The sequence below is a fragment of the Anguilla anguilla genome, chromosome 2 (assembly GCF_013347855.1).
Source record: "Anguilla anguilla isolate fAngAng1 chromosome 2, fAngAng1.pri, whole genome shotgun sequence".
In the NCBI taxonomy this organism is placed as follows: Eukaryota; Metazoa; Chordata; class Actinopteri; order Anguilliformes; family Anguillidae; genus Anguilla; species Anguilla anguilla.
In genome coordinates, this window is record NC_049202.1 from 65,418,556 (window position 1) to 65,430,372 (window position 11,817).

An 11,817-nucleotide genomic window follows, 5' to 3' on the forward strand; every position below is an offset into this window, starting at 1 on the left:
GAACCATTTACTTTAATATACATCAATAAAATATGTGATCTTCTGTGATCAGCCTTCCCCCCCCTGCTCTTGCTCAATGTTATGACTGTGATCAGACAGACAGCTCACTCAGTCAGTCAGTCATTACCACTGGCAGCGCAGACACTGTTGCACAAGCCTGCCCTACTGAACGCACACCTGGATCCACCCGAGGTCAACGCCATTCAAAGCTCTGCAAGGTAAACAAGTCAATATGGTTGGGGCTATTCGCTGAGAAAACAAATATTAATAATAGTAATATTAATTAATAACAGTACTTTTCATGCTACCATTACTACTACAAGCACTAGTCCTACTACTGCTACTATTATTTCTAGTTCTATTAGTAAAATATAAAATCAAACCTAACCAGTACAATTTATCATCACAAATTACCCATGGCATAATTTTGAAATGATCCTCAAAGAAATGATAAAGAACTTATTTTCCATATCACTAAACACAGTAAAATATTACTCTTAGAATTTATTTACTAATTTTAAGCATAAATCTACAGGCACATTTCATTATCTTTTTGCACAACATTCTTAGACATACATATTTTCATTCAAAACATCTGGGAAGATTGGCGTACGGTTCACAACATTCACCTTGATGCACTGCTATCACGCTAACTGTATAATGACGTTGTTATTCTTGCTATGAAAGCAGGGTCATACATATTCTGTGTGCGTTTGTCTGAGCTCGCATCCAGACGGGCATCAGTTCTTGGCGGGGGGGGGGATCGGGGGGGGGGGGGTCATAATGTCCTACTGTGCTGCCACAGCCACCCACTTGTGGTTTTTTCCAGTCCTGGGGACATTAGGCAGTTGTGTTGGGCATTCAGATATGAGACATAGCACAGTTATTAGCGCAGTGTGTGAGAGGACTCAGTGATAAGGGCAAACCCCACCCAGTAGCCCCCGGCTGTCCTCCGTTGAAATGCGGCTTTGAGTAGGAAGCGCGGACTTTCCCTCTCTGCCTCATTCCTTCTCTCTCTCTTTCCATCAGACCACATACCATCTTTCCTCATCCCTCTCCTTCTGTCTACCCAGCTGTTCTCTGAACAGCTATTTTCTTCTTCCTTTACAAGGAGTTTATGTCAAAGTTTTATGACGGAAGCCTCTCTGTTTTCAAGGTAGCCATTAACACGCACTCCCTGCCTCTTCAACTGTAAAATAATCCCAACTGACAGGATAATATGGTCAATCATGGGGGTCAAAGGGAAACTTGGGGAGTATAATTCCATTTCACTGTATCGCCTGCCTTTTGTGCTTTTTTAACTACATTTATTTTTATGAAGGGAAAGCAGCATTACTCACACAGTACTTTTCACGATGTGTTAATGTTCTGACATTCTGACAGATGGAGCAATATGGGTGGAGTGATCAGTCGCTGTCCGCAGTGATGGATGCCCGAGAGGCACAGACTGCAGTCGTCTCAGTTACGTCTGCGCTTGCCCGTCTCATAGACCTCTTTACAATGCTAGGCTTCTCCTCTGGCAATACAAAAAATTAATTCATACAAGTCTGTGTGAGTGCATGTGTATATGAGTGAGTTTCCGCACACACACGTGTTGCTCACACACTGTATTCGTAGCACACTGAAAGTCCCCACACTGGTGCTTTGCGGTCTACGTGGGGACCAGCACACTAAGTCCATTAAGCGCCACAGCTGCGTGGCAAACTGGCAATACGTTTAAGAAAAGGTTGAGAAGCTGGCAGAGCACAGAGAGGGTGGTTTCTCTGAGACCCATATGCACTGACCCTGTCGGACAATGCTATACAGTACAGCAGGATGTGGAAGTGGGGGGGGGAACACAAATATGGTATTTTGTTCTTGTGTGGGATTATTTCCTGGCTGACGTCATGTGATTTGTGTGAGTTTTGCTCAAGGGCAGTGGATGTCCGTATTATTTAATCAGATGTGAGGAAATTCCAGGTGCAATGTTTATTGGTCAAGCGTCCATAGGACCAGAAGGGGACTGCATTTTGGATTTTGTTTCACGCCGCTACACAACACGGAGTGAACCATATGATACACGTGACTATTTTGTCCAGTAATTCTTCTTTCATACAAACTTAAACTAATTCAGAAGGAAATGGATTTAGCCTGTAGTATGCCCTGCGATGGATTGGCGACTTGTCCAGGACAGAGCATGCTGGGATAGTCTCCAGCCCCCCTGACCAGGAATGAATAGATTAGATAATGGATGGATGGATGGATGGACAAATGGATGGACGGATGGATAGATGGATTTTCTCTGTAGTATCGTCACTGTGCACACCAGCAGAGTAGAATGGAGAAACTGCAGTGTGGTACCCTGCAGACACAGCCCAGCAGAATAAACAGACTAGCCCACAGCATCAGGGCCTGGAATGCAGTGTACGTGGTGTACAGTCACACACACCTTCTGCGGGAAGCCGCCCTGTAAACAGGAAAGAGAGAAGACTATATTAATGTACAGTGCAGTGCACACCTGCATCTCTATTTATCTCTTTATGTCTGAATTACTGTTCCTGTCTGTCTACCCCCCGTGCAGTTTACACACATCATTTAGAATCACCATTCTACTGGTCCCCTGTCTGTCTGTCCACCTGCGTCTGTCTCTCTCTCTCTCTCTCTCTCACTGTCCTCAAGTCCCTAAGATACTCTCTCTCTCTCTCTCTCTCTCACTGTCCTCAAGTCCCTAAGATGCTCGCTCTCTTACGCTCGCTCTCTCTCTCACTGTCCCTAAGATGCTCTCTCTCTCTTACGCTCTCTCTCTCTTTCTCTATCTCTCCCTCCCACACTCGTTGAGATCATTGGAGGTGCCATGAGGTAATGCATTTCCCAGTGACGGAGGAAATGCAAGCAGCCACTCGCAGGGTATTAATATCACGCGCAAAGTGGAAGTCCCCCTCAGCCAGGCAGTTACAGGGCGGAAGGAGGAGAGGCAAGAGACTTTCTGCATGGCCTCTCTGCTCACTATGTAATAAACTACAAACACAGTAGTACAGTACAGACACACCCGCAGTTCCAGTATTTAAATCACTCCTACAAATCTTTTTTTTTTTCAAAGGTGCACATTGTGTATGCAACAAAGTATAAAAATGACCCAATTCTCCCTAAAGGCGGACGGCTGCAAAGACTAAGCCAACGACCTGTACAATGCCTTGTGTGACAAAACAAAACCTTCCCTGGGACTTGGTCTCCTCACAAATCTGCCCCGGGTGCTGTATAAGTCACCTTCCTTCAGCCCCTAATATTTGCACCTTATTCGCCACGGCCCATGTCTTGTGGCGTGTCTTTGTGTTTATCGGCCCTTCCTTCTCTCTGTCGCGGCTCCCTGGGTCTACACTGCTGAATGCACGGCACATTCCAGAAATACCTCTCCCTCTCAGTCACTCGCTCCCTCTTTCTCCCTCTCCCTCCCTCCCTCTCTTTCCCTCTTTCTCTCTCCTGTCGCGATTCACGGTGGATTCTGGATTTTCGGAACGCCCCGCGCGCGCTCCCTCCACGCGCCCCAGCGCACGGAGGCGTCGAAGACGCGCCGTCACGCCGAACGCACACCCGGCCCCCTCGCTCGCCTCCCCGCCCGGGACCGGGGCGAGCGAGCGCTGCGGTCAGGGAAGCGTGGCGCAGCGCTGAATTATTTCGGTCCTGCCAGGCGGTCATTAAAGTGCGCTGCTGCCCTCGAAACCGAGCGGTGATATTCCGCTGCGCGTATATTACAGTTAATTTGGCAATCTGCACGCCTCAGCCACAAAGCTGTTGTAAGTAAATGCTCACAGTGGTTAGTGCAGAGTGCACTGTACTGAAACAGCAAAGTAAATGCCCTCTGATGGAACAGTACTCGGGCATGTGAATTGGTAATCATGCAGGGGGGCTACACCGCCCACACCAGCACACGTAGAGAAAGAAATGAGAAATGTGATGAAATGGAACAGAAGCATTATTCAAGGGCGTGGTTCACATGCACACACACATACTCACACACCACACACACACACACACACACACACACAAACACACAGCCCTGTATATGCCTGCATTCGCACTGTTCGCACATTTATCGTAAGGAAACTAGTGGTCATTAACCGCGAACGCTTTTCTTAGAATCACTGAAAATATCCGCATTTCTCCAAATTTAACCATTACCACAATTCCTGGAAGAGCGTTTAAGGAAACTAGAGCATCACCAAAGAGGAGGAGCTGAGGCCTGGTGATATTAGTTGTGAAAGGCTTTTCAACTTAATTTCAACTCTGTGTTCAACTGTTTTCATCAAAGGAGATTAAACAATATGCAGCAACATGAAAGGTTTACTGGTTTTCATTCTCTAATCTCTCTTTTTATACCTCTCTGAAAGAACAGACAGTCTAGTGTTCCTGTCCACCCATGGGAGACACCTGCTGTCCCACAAAAGGAGGAGTTCTGGGTTCCTCATTTTCTGTATTTAGGGAATACTCTAATGTTTTTAGAACCCAATTTTCAAGCCAATTATATTTCAGTCAGAGGGGACCTCAAGCGCCTCTCTCTGAGGCGGCGGCCGTACTCAGTAAAACTTTACTGGAGTTCCACTGCCTGCGCTGCAAAAGGTGGAAAAGGCTGGAGGGGCCTGGCTGGTGGGCTGGTGGGCTGGTGGGCTGGTGGGCGGGGTTTGGGGGAGTTCCAACACTCGCACTGCAAGTAATAATTTGTGCTAACGACGGAAAGTGGCATAAAAAAAGAGAGAGAGAGAGAGAGGGGGAAAAAAAACAAAAACGCACTAATTTGTGAGGGGGGAGGGGGACACCCCCTCTCTCGCCACAGCTTTCCCTCTCTCCCGTCCTCTCATTCCCACATTAAACAACGGGGTGAAAGATGGAGGGGTGGGGAGGAGCGGCGAGCGAAGACAAGGAGCACCCGGGGGGAACCGAGCTGAATCCACAGAATGTTCCGGAGTCGCTCTGGAAGTGGACGAGCACGGTCACACGCCCGAGAAAGGCACCTGTGAGGCACGCTGTAAGCAAAGGGGGGGATTTCGGGGGTATCAGGAGACAGAGACCCCACGCGGGGATGTCTACGCGGTGTCACGAGCAAGCCAACGCAGGGGACGCCGACCCACAGCATTTTTTTATGAACCGCGCTAAGAGGAGGACTTTAAAAAGCACCGGCATGCTCAGAAAACACAATCAGACATGATTTTTTTTATTTACATTGGTGCAAGATCACAGTTTGCTGCGGGACAGGCAACACGTGAAAGCCTCGAGGTGGACCTTCCCAAGGTTTGGGGGGGGGGGGGGGGGAGAAAAAACGGATGCTTTTTATTTTTCTATTTTTATTTCAGAGAGAGCATAAGAAAGAGAGGAACACCGCCATGGTATTCCGAAGGGAAATTCCCACAGAGCAGAGCAGCGAGATCAAAAAGGCGACTGAGGGCTCGCCTCCGTTCGCGAGGGGCACCTGCAAATCCAACAGCCCGCATCAAACCCCAATTAAACCACGAAACCGTTAATCATTCCTCCAATACTTCTGACAGACTAATGCTGCATTTCTCCACGCGTACACACTACAGCTTTCTTCAAACAGCGTGGTTCTTAAGACAAGGTTGAGAAATTCTCAAATAAATCTCTTGAGAATCTTCGAGGGTTGAAAGGCAGCCAAAGCCGTTCTTCAACAGGCTTACGTCCCGTCATTGGAGTTTGATTTTGACTCTGACGAGGCCAAAAACTTTCCCAGTAATCTTAGACCCTGGGTCGATTGTTCTGGATTTTTTTACAAACACCAACAAAGATAAGCTCTCTGCACCTTACGCCCTTGGTAGCATAAAATGACATGAAAAAAAGACTGGATCTGTCTTAATATCATATCTTAATCTTGTCACAATATCACTCTTTTTGTCATAATTAAACTCTCCCTAAAATACCACTGTATTAAAGGATACGAAGTTAAAACAAATTAAACAGCTAGTGGGTTTTAAACATTATAAAGGCACAATTGTTTACCGGCCAAAGCAGTCAAAGGTTCAGATCAAGTTTTAGCATAATATAAAAATATGAATGCCTTGTCTACCCAGTTTGAAGATCACAGGGCTTTCAGGTGAGTCAACATTGAGATCCAATCACTCGTGTACTTTTTAAACAGCTAGAGTAAATGGTGTTACGATTAAATCTTATCTAAGCGGCCTACACTGAAAACCATGACTAAGCAGTTAATTGTAAAATCCCACTTTGACATGTATATGATCATATTACATTACATTACATTGCATTTATTTGGCAGACGCTTTTATCCAAAGCGACGTACAAAAAGTGCATTTCATGGTCATAGACAACTGCTAAACACAGGTTCAGTAAGGTACAATACTTATTTTGTACAGCTATTTCTAGCCAAGAACACAGTTTAGTTCACACAGTGAACACTATTCAGACCTAACCTCTGCAAAGCCAACTAGGCAGAAGAATAAGCTACAGTATTAGGACAAATACAAATTACCAAAAAGTGCTGGGATGGGGCAACATGTAACAAGTGTCATGAAAAGGGGGGGGGGGGGAGATTTAGAGTGAAATATACAGCGTGGTGGTGGTTAGTCTATGTATAGTCTGAAGAGATGAGTCTTCAGGCCACGGCGGAAGATGGGTAGTGAGGGGGAGGTTCAGAGGTTCATATCTCTAGGTAAAGATTATATTACCCTTTAGTTAAATATATGTTGGTTACGTGCAAGTATTGCAGGTTTGTAGGCTGCCTGTGATTCTCCGAAGTGGGCTGTGTTCACACCTTAAAAATAACATTTAACTGACAGTTTATTTCAAGAGTTACTTTTGAAGAGTGTGAGAAATGTTGAAAAGCAATGGCTAGACTGGGGTAGACTGATTGTGAAGTGCATTCACTTGAGTTCAAACTGAAGTTTGTTCGAGGTGTTTGCATCACAGGTGCGTAAGACGCACATGCACCGCTTCAAACGAATGTACGCAACTTTATTTTTTATAAAATAAAGCATAAGCACAATTTGGGAAATGATCTAAAGATTACATTTCAGTTTAAATTCAAGAACTTTTTTTTATAAAAGAGGCCCAAATACTTAACACGGAACCTGAACCCACATGCCTTTGGAATCAAAATTCCTGAGCCACTGAGGCACAATTACCTCCCAGCTACTCTAGCTTCATTCTAAGTTTTTACTCCACAACCATTTTCTCAATGGCCCCAGTGCAGGTCTGGGCGCAGCTTCAGTCTGTCAGATTACATTACGTTACAGGCATTTAGAGAGACTCACACAACTTCTCTACACAGCATCCATTTATACAGCTGGATATATACTGAAGCAATGCAGGTTAAGTTACCTTGCTCAAGGGTACAACGGCAGTGTCCTATCTGGGAATCGAATCTGTGACCTTTAGGTTACAAGACCAGCTCCTTACCCATTATACTACACTGCCGCAGACCCGGCTGCACACTTGGCACGGACTCATGACACAAGGCAGGCCTATTGTGAGCAGGCGAGGCTGCACCTGATGTACCTGGGATTCTGGGCCCCATGAACAGAGCGCACATTGGACGCCATCACCCCAGAAAATCCTATGTTCTAATATTTTTTGAGAGCCCCTGTCAGTCAGGGCCCTTGGAATCATCCTAACCCCCCCCCCCCCCCATTACAGCGCCCCTGCCTGCAGGACTGGGCTAAAACCCAAAGGAAAAGTGGAAGGCCCACAAACAGCAAGGTGGGTTTAGGTCGCCATTGCATTTCTAGGTGAGGGTATAAACATTTTTAGCTGGAAATTTTGTGTGACTGGGCTAGGAGGGCCCCATCTAGCATAATGGTCATTCAGTACTCAGTTAAAATTAGACTAATTCAGAGTAATCACGTGAGTCATAATTTATGTCCATGACCCTCCTAATGATATTTTTGCTAGTGGGTGTGAGGGGAAGAGTGGGAAGTGTTGCCGATTGCGTTTGTTTGAACTGAGATTAGACAGAACGGGAGGGGGCTCGTTAACCGACGATCGGCCTGGACAAAAACGAAAACGTGCGCCCACCTCAGTCACAGCTCGGGGGCGGACGGATGTTTGTTAGTGGAAAAAAGGAGGCTCTCTGATAAAAACAGCCCAATATCTGATGGGCAGGGAGGACGCTGCAGTGACACCATACTTCCCACATCGGAGAGTATTACTGCGAGTCTGCGGGGTACTTTTGAGCTAACGTGCTAACGTGCGACAGAGGAGGCGGCTCCAATGAAGCCATATAAAGTCATGATGACTGCATCCGCTGCCGCGGCAAGGAAAATCTCCGCCACAACTTCCTGTTTTTACCATCGAAGCAAGTATTCCCCTGTGACTCCTCTGTTTCTCTGTTCAAACTGAAACAAACACACACACACACACACCTACACAGACTCACACACATATGCACACACACACCTCTGCACACACACAAACTCACACCTCTACACACACACACACACGCAAACTCACACCTACACACAAAGACACGCACACACAAACGCAAACATACACAATGCACAGACACACATACACACTGTCAAAGTTAGTTCCTGTTGTTGAGATTCCAGTCCTTACTTTGGTCATCGGCTCTGAAGAGCGGATTAAAATTCATATCATTCCTCTCCATTCCCACCTCCTTACCTGACCCGTTCACCATTTTATTTCCTCCTCTACAGTTCTTTTCCCCTTCCTCGGGACCCCCACCCCCACGCCCCCCTGCCCCCCCCCCCCCCCACATACAGTACTCGTGCATCAGTATCCGTCATAGCCATACCACATTGTATCAGTACTCCGCACCCCCATCTGCTCCCTGGTCATCCATTGTACTGCATATATTTAGCGCAATGTCTTCATTTCCTCTGGTATTGGCTTAGGAACACAAAAACAATGCAGTTTTTGTTATTCTCCCCTTCGCTGGCTTTGACCCACCGGCTGTGATACAGACCCCCCCATTCTTCTGTGAGCGGGGGTCGGCCGGAGAGACGCGTCCAGTGATTCACGGGGCGATGATGCGGTCAAACCCATTCCTCTTGACATTCATCGACCCTGACGCGACCGAAAACCTGTGATTCAGCATGGATTCCCCTTCCTGTGATCCCAGTAACAGAGCCGATGGGGTTTCCATTCCCCGTTTGGCCTTCGCCATAGCAACAACTCCTTATCCTTAACTTGAAGGGCCAGCACGGTATCCCATTCACACATTTTCAACTTTGCTCTCATTCCCCCGGCGTTCGCGTTCCCACTCTGCTCTACTTCACTTCCTCTCCCTCCATTCTCTCCTCTCCCCCTGTCCGACACAGTGCATGGCTTCAAGGGAAACACGGCCTCCCCCAAAAATCAAGCACCAAACACCGGCTTTCATCTCCAGCAGTCTGAAAATGGCTTCCATTTTCCTTTTTTTTTTGTTTTTTTGTTTGGGCTTTGTATCCGGTTAAGCATATGGTCAAGCGATTATTTCGAGGGTGTGACTGAGCTGAGAATCAGTGATAAAATCTCCCGGTCAAAACGAGGGGGAAGGGGGGCAACTGTAGCAGAACTGGCCAGGTTTTTTGTTGCTAAAGACAGGCTGTGAAAGCTATGAAGGAACTGAGCTGGAGTCCATTAATTAAAGTGCTTCATTTTGACCCCATGGCTTTCAGTGACCACATTTAGTGCCCATTTTTTTTCTTTCAAGGCCCACTGGCAGGAAAAACTGATTAAACGCACAGTAGGTGGGCGTGCACTGAGGTGTGCGTCCACCCGCTAGGAACTAACGCTGCCAATCGTCTGAATAAAGACCTGGGAGAACCGTTTGTGGTCGTGCTAACACTGTAGGACACTGCCACAATTCCCATTCAAAGGGAGGAGAGAGGGTGACAGAGACGAATGGCGGAAGGAAGAGAAACGGAATGAAAGAGAAACGGGGGGGGGGGGGGGGTGGGAGGGAATGGGGGGGGGGGTTAAGCTTCAACCAGACTTGACCCCTTCTCAACTCCCCAGACAGCATACCTCATCTCTTCCTTGCTGTTGTGCAGATTTAATTGTCACAAATTCAAAGCCACTCATTGGCTGCTCCTGCAAACCAGTCCCACATCGGAGACGGGAAGCAGAGTAAACGCATTAAAGGGCTCGCGGACTGGATCACATCTTTGACAACACCACCCCAATTACAAACCCTTAAGAGTCCAGACAGATAATCCAGGCACCTCACAGCAGCACAGCACAGTACAGCACAGCGGCACACCACAATACAGCACAGCACAGCACAGTACAGCACAGCAGCACAGCACAGTACAGCACAGCGGCAAAACACAATACAGCACAGCACAGTACAGCACAGCGGCACAACACAATACAGCACAGCACAGTACAGCACAGCGGCACAACACAATACAGCACAGCACAGTACAGCACAGCGGCACAACACAATACAGCACAGCACAGTACAGCACAGCAGCACAACATGATACAGCACAGCACAGCACAGCACAGCACAGCACAGTGGCACATAGTAGCACAATACAGTACAGCAGCACAACATGATACAGCACAGCACAGCAGCACAACACAATACAGCACAGCACAGCAGCACAACACAATACAGTATAGTACAGCAGCACAACATGATACAGCACAGCACAGCAGCATAACACAGTGCTTTTTATGTTCTTTTTTATAACCCAGATTTCAATATTAAATTAATCTGATTCATACCACAATCTACTTATTGTGCCCAGTTTTGACTGCATGTGAGTCATGACATTACTGTAAATGTATTCTGCAGTAAGCAATAACAAATTTCCCTGCTGCCGGTGAATATACACATATATATATATATATATATATATATATATATATATATACTAAAGTTACAATGAAGGTACGCTCAGCCAGCCAGAGCTGGTCATAACAGCTACAAACTGTTCATGTTTGCAGTTATATTGTGTAATATTCCACACTGCATCACAGTGATATTCCACTAAATAATGTTAGATTATGTAGATACATCTCCACGGGACATAAAGAACAAGGCCACTGGCCACATCTGCACTTCAAGGGCAAACCGCATTTCCCAGCAAGGCAGGTTTGAAAACAACAGCCTGCGAGCTGACTGAAATGCTGCCTCTCAATAGTCGAAACTGTAGCAAGTCACACAACAGCACGTGGAGCAGCGCAGAGAAACAAAGGCAGTCAAGTGTGGCGATTTCTTACAGAACTACTCACGCTAGGCCTATGCATTCCCTAAGACTGTGTTTTGCCCCCAGACACATTTTACGCTGTTTAGTGGTTAGTCCAGATTCCGTTCATTTTTTTTCCTAATTCAATTTCCACTGTCAATGTCTCACTGTCAGCACTTCAGGTTCGCACGAGATTTTCTGCACCACAATTACGAGGGAATCATTAATCTTGTAGGCCTAATACTTATTTTACGCTATTAACTTGCTACGACTTATTTTAAACAGCATCGATGTCCTCGCCAAATTCCGTAAAAGGGCCTCAGTGCGGCGATTTAATCTAGACCGCTGCATTAGTCAACTGCACAGTAAAATGCTGTAAAATGACAGCTACGCATCAACCTCTCACAAAGTTGCGCTGCAGGCTAGAATAAATGCGAAGTCGCTGTAGCAGTTCATGTTAGCGCTTTACGTAGGCTACACGTGTCCAAAAGTCCAACTCAACTGAAAACAATACTGAAGCGTAGTTTCGTATTTTTTTTCAATGGTTATAATTGGGAGATCATAGTAAATACCTCTCCTCGGAGGCTGTCCTGTTGCCTTGCAACCGCCCCCGAAGAGAATCCAAATATGGATACTGTCGTCCTGCCTCGAAGGGGCGTGGTGAAAGGCCGAATACTAA

At 46.5% G+C, this 11,817-nt stretch overlaps 1 long non-coding RNA gene across 1 annotated transcript; it reads right to left on the bottom strand.

Annotated features, from left to right (window-relative positions):
• Positions 1-1,125: 1,125 nt before the first annotated feature.
• On the bottom strand, positions 1,126-11,798 carry LOC118221438. The gene is made up of 2 exons (XR_004764107.1): positions 11,711-11,798; positions 1,126-2,446 (listed from the first exon to the last, which is right to left on the bottom strand). It is a non-coding gene; the product is annotated as an uncharacterized LOC118221438 (long non-coding RNA).
• Positions 11,799-11,817: the final 19 nt, after the last annotated feature.